This window comes from Falco rusticolus, chromosome 1 (genome assembly GCF_015220075.1).
Source record: "Falco rusticolus isolate bFalRus1 chromosome 1, bFalRus1.pri, whole genome shotgun sequence".
Classification (NCBI taxonomy): domain Eukaryota; kingdom Metazoa; phylum Chordata; class Aves; order Falconiformes; family Falconidae; genus Falco; species Falco rusticolus.
The window spans coordinates 47437092-47450009 of record NC_051187.1 but is presented as its reverse complement, the minus strand read 5'-3'; positions in this window follow the sequence as shown (position 1 = coordinate 47450009).

Below are 12918 nucleotides of genomic sequence, written 5' to 3'. Positions count from 1 at the left end.
AAACAAAGAATATTTTTTTTTCCACACAGTTACTGAGAAAAACACTAGCCTTGTAACTCACTATTTTGCTAAAATAATTATAACTCAATACAGTGGTTTTAAAGACTGTGTGATTACAGCACCAGTCCACTTTGATGTACCAATGCAATTGCTCAGGGAAGATCATCTGTTTAGTTTACTACTACCTGCAGGTCACCTTCCACATTTGGTTGAAGCCTGCAAGGACAGTCTACGCTAGTCAATGAGGTATGCTCTTCACTAGTTTATTTTAAGCAAAATACTAATGCCACAGTCTGGAAAAATGCTTGGAAAATGTTCAGCCAGAATTCTCGGGGTGCAGACCCCTGACTGTGTGAGCTGGGGGTGAGCTAGCCTGTGCACGCTGCCAGTGCCAGGGTGGAGCTAGCTTTAAGGAGTGTGTAAAATACACTTTGTACAACAGGTCTCTCAGGCCCCAGAGCACCTCCAAAGGAGAATAGGAGCAAGAAGAAACAAAGGTCAGAGAACCAGGAGATACAAGAGTGCATGGCATGATTAAGAGCTGAACTAAGCATCAGAAAACCGACAGAGCCTTTTCTAGCAGAGCAAAACTCTGGGAAGAAAAAGAAAGAGAGGAGCAGATGAAGCTGTGTGGAGATGTTTGGAGGTTCAGTGTGTCACAGCTGAAGCAGGATCTGATGGTGTCTCCCAGTTGTCTTCCACAGCTGGGCAAGCCACAGTACTCGCTGAAGGGTCAGTGCCGAGGGGCTGTCGTGCAATTGCTGGTGTGCCTGCACCTGCTCTGCTTGGCACCTGCACCCCATCTGTGCGAGGAACCAAGCGGGGTTGCCCAAGCCCGGCCACTGGATCCTACTTTATCCTTAACCCTGGGCAGTGGTTCCCATCCTGCACGACAGGGAGTGCCACAGGCCATGGCGGCGGCTGCGGTACCTCGAGGCTCTGCTCAGTGCTGTGAGTATCCTGAGTGAACGTCTTGGGTGTTTCAGATTTTTGGTCCGTAACTTACAGTGACAGGACAAGCTGGCTGCCAGGGCTGTAGTGGGAACGTCACGAAGGTTAGCAAGCAGTAGAACAACTCGTCCTGGCAGTGCCTGGTTTTCCTTGCCTCAGTTCAGATTCTGCTTTGCTCGTTGCATTTGTAATTGTTGTGGGTTACGGTGAATCTGAAAATGTTCTATGGCAATGGACCTGCTCCATCCATCCCCCATCAGAGGACTGGCCGTGTCTCATGCTGGTTGTGCAAAAAAAGTTAAGCTGACTGTCCCTTGGCAGTGCGTTTAGGTTTTGGTGTTGGGTGTAAACTGTTACCATATGCTTCAGCTTGCTGTATGAGGGATGCTCTTACGTTAATGTCTGGATGTGATCCCAGGGCGCAGCTGAATCGGGGCAGGAGCATCTTCACATTCCCTGGTTTCTGTCCAAGGGCATTTGCTTTCTGAAACAAGCCGAGAAGCTGAACTGCTGACCCTAGCGATTGCCACGCAGTCGTACGCAGCTTGGTGCAGTTCTCCAGTCTATGTTGAAATGCTATCAGATGTGCAAACTTAATTGCTGACTGCTAGGGCGTTAATTAAAACTCTTGCTTGTGAAGGCTCAAGTATGACCTTTATTAAATGCTTTCTTAGCAGCTATCCTGGTGGGTTTGTCCTGCCAACAGCAAAAAAAAAAACAAACCACCCCACCTCTTGCAACTCTTTTCTGTGAAAAATCCCTTGCAGTAATTAATCAGGATTTATGGTTTAAATACTTATTTATTCCAAAATACTTTCTTTTGATGTTCACTTGGAATATATTGGATAAATATTCCAATCATTTCTGAGATTGTCTTGTTCCTGAAGTTTTCGAGTTTGAAGTAACACTGGCACTTCTTTCGTGTTAAAATGCTGGATTAACAGATATCTGTTTATAGAGCTATTTATACAAAACAGTCTGGCAGCAACTCAGTTTAATAAAATTCTGCAGCTAATATAAATTATCATGGCTGTGTTTATATCAGCATGTTTTTATATCTGTGTAAGAACTGACCCAGAATATTTCTCTTCTTTTTTTTTTTTTTTTTTTTTTTTTTTTAGGTGATGGTGGTAATTTTTCTTTTTTCATACATAACTGAACAAAAAACCAAAAGTAGGACCAAGGTAGAAGATTCACATTTCTTGGAGAAAACTATGCTTTCAAATATTTGTGCCTGTTTAATAACTTTGAAGAGTATATTTCAGCTTGCTTTACGAATTTGTCTCTGGTAATGCTTGGAGGCAAACTAGCCTTTAAAACATAGGTAGTCTGGGATTTTCCAAGTCAGATTTTTGTGCAGTGCTGGGAACCAGGGAATTCAGTCTTTTTTAGATTTTCCTTACCTGTTTATTCCTTTCCCTATGTTTATTATCAATTAATTTTCTGAGACTTGCTGCCCTTCTTCCAGATTTACGTTCCTTCATAGTATTAGTAAAAATAATTATCTGGAAAAATAAATTGAACACATTAATTCCTATGGCTTCAAATGAAAACAGTGAAAACTGGCATTGTTTTTATCCCTATATACATTTTTATGTGTTGTCTATAATTTTCTTTCTGAACCAATATTCATGGTTGGTTAAATGTTAGTTCAACAGTCTGACCTGATCCTTGAGCTTCCTTGCATCTGGTGTGAAAAGAAAATGACAGCCAAGATGATGCATGCTATCGCTTAGTGTCTTTTTATTTTTATTTTGACCTTGCTTTCAAATAGAAGACTGAAGTTTAATACCATATTCCATAATTACTGAATGACTAATGGATTCCACCTTCATTTAGCTATATAGTGACTGCGGAGCATTGTATTTTAGCTGGTACAGCTGAAGTGATGGTTCATGCTTTTTTCATGCTTATCACAAAACATTTCTTAAAAATCTAAAATTTATTTTCTCTCGAAACACCAGACAGTTGCTGTGCCTCTTACTGCACCAAGGGGCCTGTTTGAGAGCCTGAGAGAGGAAACAAGGCTCAGAGACAACGGGACCTGCGTTAGTCCTGCTGGTGTCAGGGCTCCAGGCACTGTGACACCACCCTGCGTTTTCAGATTGTGTAACTAACTACTGATGACCTTGGGGTTTGGTACTTATATAGCAACCTATACATTAGTAATGAAATCAATTAAAGTTGGAGATACATTAGTTATTTCCCACGCCCTTGCATTTTTCATGCTGTGGATCTTCTGAAAACACGTCCTGTAGAACTGGGAGGCAAACCACCCAGCTGCCAGGGCCAAAGCAGGGAAGGGGAGGGGAGGGAGAGGGTCTTCTCACTGGTTAATGAAACGGGAGGAGTGGCGGCAGTAATGGTTCTGAGCCCTTTGCTTTGATAGATTAGATATATATGTATATATAGAGAGAGATTGCTATATATAGATACAAAATACTGTCTCTCACTGAGCCCGTAGGCAAGCCTGTTGTTGCTTATTTATTTATTTAATTATTATATATTTATTATTTATTTTTATATATCTATTATTTATTTTTATATATTTATTATTATTTATTGTTGCTGTTCATGGACCAGAGAAAATATTACAGCCTCTACCTGATGAGTCACGTTTTGGTTTTGTTTTTTGTGGATGGAGCCTGGGGAGAGGAGGGCTCGCTCAGGCGCTGCTGAGTGATTGCTGCCCCCACTGAAGTGACACGTCTGAGCTTCGACCCTAGCCCCGAAGAGCCCCAGGAATGCGAAGGGCACAGGCTCTTCCCACATCCAGCTCGGGAGAAGGGCTGATCCGGTACTTAACTGGATAGTAGTATTCCCCATCAAGCAACGCTTTGACTCTGCAGTTCGGTTTCCAGTTGGTTTTGGATGCTGTGGAAAGGTTGGAACTTGTATAAAACCACATCGTGGCTTGTGTTCCCAGAAGCGTGCTGTGCCCCCCAGTTAAAGGCAACTGGTGGACACTGTTGGCGGGTTGTGAGTCCTCTGGCAGCACGTGCAGGGAGCGTGCGTAACGTCGGCTTCCGTCCTGCCCCGGGTATTTGTGTTGGGCATTTGTAAGTAGTTGAAATGTAGTTCATAAATCCATACAAAAGCTACTACTTCTACCGAACCAAAGCTGGATGTGATTAAAAAAGTGTGCTCGTTTGAATATTTCTAGAGGTTGGCAGCATTTACTATTATGATGGTTTTAAAAGATATTTTTAAAAATGAACGACACACTTGGACTGTAGCAACATACATTGTATTTTCATGGCTTTTGAGAGGCAGTTTTCTTTCACTCTTCTAACTTTGCAGACATCCAAGTCATATGCTTGCCTTGTTTTCTTCTCCACTGGTTACACTTATTATAGTTCAGTGCCTGATACATTCTTTCTCTTAACTTGGCAAATAACAATCCATTCAACGAAGCAATATTGAATTTCATAAGAAGGAGGGTAAGCTGAACAATGTGCTTGTATTCATGCAGGTACAATCTTACGGTTTTGCTGATACCAAGCCAAGCTATTCTTTAGCAGATAACACGTTTTGTTTTAAATTACTTTTTATTTGGCAATCACCAATCTTGCCACATCCCCTGCATCTCCTTTGTTTAAGGGAAATCGTGGTACCATTAAGATGGACTGATCTAATTAATAGACTCCTGCCTTAGAATCAGTTGGTTTAAGATGCTGCCCGCTACCTGACTCTTCGCTACTAACAGACACCTCACAGTGAAAGCAGTGGTTAGGATTGTGAGGGGGTTTGTGTATTTATGGCCAAGAAATTAGGTAGATTAACTTGCTTTGCTGTGAAAAGGTCAACTGAGGAAATTCTGGGAGCGGTGAGTGGCACTCAGCCTGGCACGTTAAGAAGAGCACGTCCTTGCTACTCTTTCTTTATCTGATTGTTGTGACAGAACTGCTGTTCCCTAAAATATTTTTTTTTGTTTTCCTTTGGTAAGAAGATTTAGCTTTAATTTTTACCTGAAGATAATACATTGCAAACATCTGTAAATTTACTGTGCCCTGCTAGGCTTTGCAAATTTATTTGCTCCCTGTCCTACTTAGCATAATTTCCTTGCCTTTACAGGTAATGTCTTGAGTTTACTAGAAATTCAAAATCTTGGCTGCTGTAAACACAGTTTTTAGGTTTTTATCAGCTATGCTTTAGACATTGCATATTAAATACTGTTTGCTGTTTCTGGTTAGGGCTGATTAAGGATGTGATGTGTAAAGTTTGGTGGTCTCCTTCAGTTTTAAGTCTTCGTAATATGTCAGTGCAATAACTGAAGCTGAAAACACAAGAAAATATCTGTTTGCTGGGCCTCCGTGAAATATGCCCTGACCAGAATTTGGTGACCTCTTACATGAGGGAGAACCAAAACAGCATGGTTGGACTTCAGCTAATGGATTTCTATGTAGCTAGAAAGCACAAAGAGCTGCTACACCGTGAAATCATTTCTGAAATTTTAAAAGGAAGAAAGTTTCAGCAAAACTATTCCCCTCTGCCTTACATTAATTTGTCACATATCTGTTGCTAGAAGCATTAGCTTTTAGATCAGTGACAACTTGCTGATGGAAAATTATTCAGCATGTCAGATTTTAGGGCTGCCATCAAAGCATGGCAAAGAATGCCACAGATCAAAGGGACTGACTTGTGTGTATCTGCAAAATACAGTGACCCTAAAGGTGTAAATGTCGGTAAGCGTGTGTATAGGCATATGGAGATACACCCTAAATTGGATGCTTATAATTAAGAAAGATCTGGGAATTGTTGCAAATAGCTGTCTGAAAATGTCAAGTCAGTGATTAGCAGCCGTTGAAAAAATGCTCACGTGTTTGAAATTACTAAATGGAGAAATATCACTATGCCAGTGTACAATTTCAGTTCACTGATCTCTGAAATACATGTATAATGGATTTGTAAAAGTCATCAAGAAACAACATAATCTTCCCTTGTACAGATTAATTATTTATTTAAGTAGAACAGGATGACTCAGCCTGAATTGTAGAACCAAAATGTGAAAATAACTTCCCAGTACATTAATAATATGAGGCACATGACTCAGGAATGATTAGTCATGATGGGTTACAATGCAAGGACAACTGAACATACAACAAAGTTCTGTGAATACAAAGTCTGAAAGATTAAAATGAGTTTTTTCAAAAAAAAGTGTAATCTGTATTTCAACAGTCATTCTCAGAAGACTTAAATAAATAGGTTCTGAAGCAATTAATGCAAAATAAGGCTGTTTCTGACTATCAGTCACTCCAGCTGATCTGGATGGAACCTGTGGCTCAAGCCTGTAAGCCACCTGAGGTCCAGGAGGTGGTATCTTCTGATAGAGACTTGTTAGTCCCAGTCCCAGTCACTCGAAGACTAGGATTTGCAGACTTTGGCTATTCTGCTACATATACGGAACGCTTGATATTCATTTCATTAAGATGGTCATATCAATTTCATGGCTAGATTAAGTATATAAGCATCTTTTCAGTGTAACTTTTTAATAACTCACTGGAATGTTCCCAAGCACGTAGATGTCATGGGGAGTACTGACATGCAATGCTTAAACTAGAACTTAAACTCCATCATTTAAAATCTGTTTACGTTGATCAAGAATATTAAAAGCCATCATTATACTAAAAGCTTTTGAAACATGCATTCTAACACAGAACCTCACACCACCACAGACTGTTTCTAACAGGTGTTTAGAATTCAAGCTGTACCATTTGTTTACATTGCATCTGCTGTGGCATCTGCCCTGCTGTTACTGCACAGCCAAGACATTTTTCCAAGGAATCCACATGTGATCTCTTAGTACAGGTGGGGAGCACTTTTGCTTAGGGGTAATTGTATTTTTTTCTGCGACTTCTGTGCAAATTTGTGACCGTGGCTGTGTTAATTGTGATGGCAAACACAAGGAAAAGTCTAAGTCAAAAGGCAAAACTCCAGAAGGCAATAAAACAGGAAACATTAAAAAGAGGCAACTGAAAAAAGCAGAAGGAACATGCTAGAAATAACATGATGAGAAATATAAGCAGAACAGTTATGTAGGAATTCCAGTAGAAGGACAATGAGCTTTTAATAAGGGTATGTGAGACAGGCAGGAGTTCCGGGAGTACTGATGCAGATCAAACCAAAAGCAAGATGATGATCCTTTCAGTGCACTGTAGCAAAAAAATTAAAAAGCAATGAGGTTATAGTCACAGTTTCTGATTACCTGAGTTGAGGGGACTTTCAGCAAATCAGTTTGAATCTGGCATATTGAACTGGTTAGGCTTGTAATTTAGGGGCTGTGTGGTGGTTTAGTGTTAACTGGGTCAGCCTAAGGACTCAGAATCTGTCTCCTGCACCTTACACAGTGAAGTGCAGGATGCTGAGCTGGGCAGAGTCGTGGCACGTTGCTGATGCCCGCAAACAGTTTCAGTATTTCTCACCGACCGCTTGGTATGTCACCAGCGTAACTTACTTTCCTAGTTACCCAAGTAATAATTTAGTAATATTTCTGTCCATTCCATAAGGGAATTAAATGCTCTGCTCACTTTACAAGGAAAAGAACCTTTCCATTTAAATGAAGTACAGTTCTTAACAAATAGTATTGAACTGATCCATATACAATCAGCTTGGTAATAAGGCAGTATCTCATTAGCTTTCCTAACATTATCATTAAAAAAAGGTAGTTACGGGGGAGAAGATACTTCTGCTGCTGGTGCTATGATCCAGGCTGCTGCTTTTTCAAAAGATAGAGAAGGCTGTGCATGAGGAATGTTAAAGAAGGGGTCCAGCTGCCAACCTGCTTTCTCTTTTAATTCAGGCTGTGTTACTTCTCTATAAATTCTGCACTTCTGTATCCTGCTGAAGCTCTTTGTCAGATTTTTAAATATGTAAGTCCAGGCCCATAATCTGTTCCTGGAAACAGCAAGTACGTGTCTGTGTATCATATTGATGCCAGGATAAAGGGATTATCTTGTTTTCCAGAATCTTTTTTTTTTTTTTTTCGACTTTAAAGTAAGATTTAAAAGCATGTCCTTTTCAGGTCAGAGGCGCCCTGGTGTGAATGAGCCGCGGGACAGGCACACGGTGGGTGAAGTCGCAGCCTCCCAGCAGGGTGCCCACAGAGACATGAAGGAGGGAGGCTGAGATCTGCCAGTCCTGACAGGATAGTGAGCTGGGTGGACAGAATGTCTGTGCCTAACCTGTTCCTGCATGGGGAACTGGGGTGTGCAAAGAGAAAAAAATAATTTCCTAAGAAAGGATGCTCTCAGAGCAACTTGGCTGACAAGAAGAAAGAGGTAATTTTAAATGCAGCGCTTTGGTCAGAAAATGATAAAAATCTTTCTCTTGGTAGCAGGGATACTTCAAACTATTCCGTAAAATATTCTTATTCTGCCCACATTCTGTCTGTAGAGCTGGGCACGTGCAAGGCAGAAGGGGCGGGTGATCTGCCCATTCCCGTGACCGTTCCCTTACCCTCACTGCTGAGCAAATCACTGTTGTAAATAAAATCTAAATACTCATAGGATCACTGTCCGTTCCTGAGATGAATCTTAGAAACATTTTTACCATGTTTTTTTCTGACACCTGCTCCAGTATTTCTTCCTAAACATGGATAGGGAAAAAAAAACCCAAAACAATTACATGGTGATGTAACCGTCATTGGTGTGCCCAACATACGGGAACTGTTAGAACTGAATGAGGAGGTTGTTGTGGTAGTTGTACCTTGAAAACACAATCATAGCGTTTGTTAATCAGGCTTAGAGAGATATAAAATCTTCTGAGTGGTCCCGTATATTTACATGACATAAGCTTGTAGAAGCATGTTGATGCTGTCTCCATACTCTTTATGCCACCCATATTGCTTGCAGCACTCTCTAACCTCTTGCGTGCTCTGCTGTGCTAAACCTGCTGCTCCCTTCTCATTCCCTTACCTTCAAGAGAGCTCAGCAGCAAAGATCTTAAGCAAAGGAAAGATATTCCTCAGGCTGTATGGAGAAGAGCTACCCCTTTCCCTTCTTAGGAAAGTTTACCTTCCCATACTTCGGTTAGATCTCTGAAATTGGGTTAAAAAACAGTAACTGGTGGCTCTGGTGTATTAAAACATAAAACTCAAGGTTAAACTTTCTTTGAAACAATTACCAAATAACAATAGCTACAAAAACCAGTCTGGCCATAGCCTAAATATCTATTTCTTGTAGCCCTAGGTCTGGTTATCAGGATTAAGTAGCTTCAGAGAATTTAATCTCTGTTATTTTATGGTACTAATAAGAATTAATTACAGTAAAAAGACAGTACAGTCCGTTAAAATTACAGTTTAAGTGAACTTTTAGGCTTTTATCCCCCCTTTAATCTTTCTATACTTCCACATTATGCAAGGGGGAGTAAATGTGGTTATCTGCTGCAACACTTACTCTGTATTTTAGTTTAAAGATTTTCCTGTCAACTGCAAATATTGAAGGTTCAGAGAAATTACATCATCATGTGTTAACCTGTGCTGGGAGTAGTCAAATGGCTTAATATGAATGATCCAAAAAAACCCCATGCATTTTTAATTTTTTTACATATTCATTATGTTTCCCATTTGTATTTATCTTCCTTTTGAAATCTATGGAGTAAGACCTGAGGAAAAAAATATAGATGTATATAGAGATTTATATAGAAGTATAAAAATGTGTAAAGAAATGAACGTAAAAGGTCACAGCAGTGAAAAACTGCATAACAGCATTACAAGTTCAGGACTGCCAGTTATCATGTGCCCAGGTTTCTAAAGAAGCTATGTTTTCAATAACTGAAGTAAAATCAAGGGCATCTTATGCAAATAACCATTCCAGATTTACATTCTGGGTTGCCTAATTACACTGAGGAGGAAAAATTATCCTGGCTTTCCAGAAGCCAGTAAGGTAGAAAACCAGCCTCCTTAGCTCAGCTGGGCAGTGATGGAAAGAGGAAGACTTCGGGCACTGTCCCAAAGCAGTATGTGAAGAAAGGTGGTTTTAAAACTCTTCAGCAGAAGTAGATGTGTTTAATCTGAAATACTTTCCCCTCTTTAGCAGTGTGATCAATGAGCAAGTCAAACAAATAGAGGAGTATTGTTCATGGTTTTGCTTTTCAGTCAGTGAATACAGGTATAGCTGTCTTGGAATGGGTTTGTCACATCTGCAGAATATGGGGAAAGAAAGAAAAACTAGTAATTTTCAAAGGCCAAAAGGGAGTTAAAAGCAAGTAGAAGTTTAGTTTCTGAATTCACAAAGATTCTTTAAAATCATATCCTAAGTAAACGACCCGAAGACTAGATTTGATCTAATTCCTATTTTCTTTAACAGAGAAAGAGTTGAAGAATAACAGGTTTTGGCCAGGATGGTATGATATTGCTCTGGCTGTGATTACATCAATGTCGAAAATAACCTAGTAGAATAACATGTAGAAGTGTTCACTGAAAATTAAGAGATCTATAAAGTAAGAGATAAACAGAATGTACAGAACTTGCTTGTCCATTTTAGTGAACAAAGTTCTATAAATTGAAGTTTCTCCTATATAAACTGCCAGCACCATGAATAGCATCATGTGCAATGAGAAAATGCCTGGTTTATAACTGCTTTCACGTCTTATCAGATATTTGTTGAATGCAGTAACTGAAAGCTCTTTCAGACTAAAACTTAAATTTTCTTTTGCATGTGGATATTAAATTCCTAGTATTAGTAACATTTTGTAATTCAGTATCTCAGAGTAAGTTATCTATTTTCCAACTGTTTTTTCTTGTACTGTGTGCTATGTAAAACTTCAAGTGAAATAATGTTCAGTATTGATTTTTTTCCCTTACTGTAATAGATTTTCTTGATTATTAAATCCAAAGAAATAACATGAAATGATCATGTAGAGAAAAGATGGTATAGTTCTAAATACTAGTTACTATATCTATTTTATAATCAACACTTTAAAAGGAAAAAATCATTTCTCTCTTGACTCTTGTCTGCCTCTTCTGATGAGTGACTGATTATTTTGACAGCTAGAATTGACCAATTCTACTTGAATTTTCCTGCTCAGATAAATGCTTGGCAGTAAAAAAAAAAAAAACCAGCAGCAGAGACTCCTGTGGTTAATTGTGCTTTTCATAAATTTTAGTTTGCAAAAACAGTACTCAAACACTAAAGAAAGGACCTGTGGTTGCAGAAGAAAGGACCTGTGGTTGCAGAACTTTTCATTTTCTTTCTTTCTTTTCCTGAGGCAAATAGGTGCTGAAGATGCTCTGTGTTAAAAGCTGTAAGTGTGCTGGCTGTTAATTGAAAACACAGAAGTACTGGGTTTTTCTTTGCAAAGTTATTTTCCTTCCCCTGAAATTAGGTAAAAAGAGGGGTGAAAGTCATTTTTATTGTGAAAGAAGTTAATACATGGACAATATTCAGAAAGCATTAGTAAACCTTGGTACTGCAAGTAATATTAACTGATGCTCAATCTTTCCAGTTTACTAGATGGAAAAGAGAAAAGCAGGTGAAAATACTGTCGGTATTGGAATACATATCTATTTAAATCATCAGATTTTGGAGCCAGTCATAAGATCCAAGTTGCATTGCTGGCGTTATATGCCATGTCCTCTCAGCAGATCTGCTTTGAGCATTCTCCATGGAATGCCATTGCCTGTGAAAAGCTCACCCACCTTCTGTCATAGCTGTTGCACAGAGCTCTGGTGTCCCCTCTCCCTGTCCCAGCACTGGAAAAGGGGATTCAGTTGGGGGCCAGTTGGTTCTCAATTGTCACATTGTTGTCTCTAGAAGTAAAGAATAGAATTTTCTTGTTGAGCCGCATTTGAATTCACATACACGTAAGTGGGCAGTATTCCTCGTTTACAAGTAGAGGATCACATGAGACTGTCGTGTGCTTGAGCTCGTTGTAGTAACGAAGAGGTTGTCTGTATGCACAGAGAAATTCTTACAGAAGTGTTAATGTTGAAATCATATCAATTATTAAAGTGGAAACAAAATATTAGATCTTTTGTAATATCACAGCTAGCTTTGTTATACTGTACCTGAGTTTTTTTAGCGCGTCTGGGGCCTGTTGGAGTCTCACAGCCTGTGTAGGGACCCACTCTCTCTCCCTGAGTGACGAAATGGCATCGGATACGTGCAGTCCCGTTGCACACTGCTGCCTTATTTCTAAGAAAACTGGGTAACTATGATGAAGGAGCCAGGACTTAATTTGGGCAATGCTATTGTCCAAATCTCATTCTTGGTTTAAGCAACTGATGGCTGCAATATGTATATCATTTAAATGCTCGTTCTCATGCTAAGCTTATAAATGTGTGCTAAGAAGGCTCAAAATTTCAGGTTGCCTGTCAATCAATTGCCTGTCAATCTATATACTCAGTTTCCTTTAAGTGACTTGCAGACATCCTTGAAGAACAAAAGATTGAAAGAAAATGCATTCACAGGTAAAAAATGAGCTAAAAATCAAGATGTCACCATTAGAAGGGTGTCTAACTACTAAGCTTTGACACGTCTTTTCTCATTCAGAAACATCATCTCAAGAAAAGTATGTGAAGCTGCAGGCTCTTGCTTCTAAATATTTTCAAGTCATAGATTCCCACATGTTTTCCTCTGCAGGCTTTTCCAGTTCAATACATTTCTAATTATTTAGTTCCATACAAAACATGAATGCTTAAGTATGTGTAAATTACAAGTGCTCTTACATGGAAAAATATTTACTTTAGCAGATTCTCATGAGTGGGGCATCAGCAATTACCAGGAGGACAACTGCATTCTTGTGGAGAGACTGCTTTAAACATCCACATTTCTGATTTTCACCTCCATTTGTCTTCAACCTGACTTCAGTTATAGCATGAGCTAATCTGGTTGGGTGGGTGGGTTTGTTTCTAGGAATTTGGGGTTTTTTTGGTTGCTTGGGTTTGTTTCTAGGAATTTGGTTTAAGATCATTTAAGGGAATGTAGGAGAGTGTAAGACAGGAAGAAACGCACTGGAAAAGCATAGGGG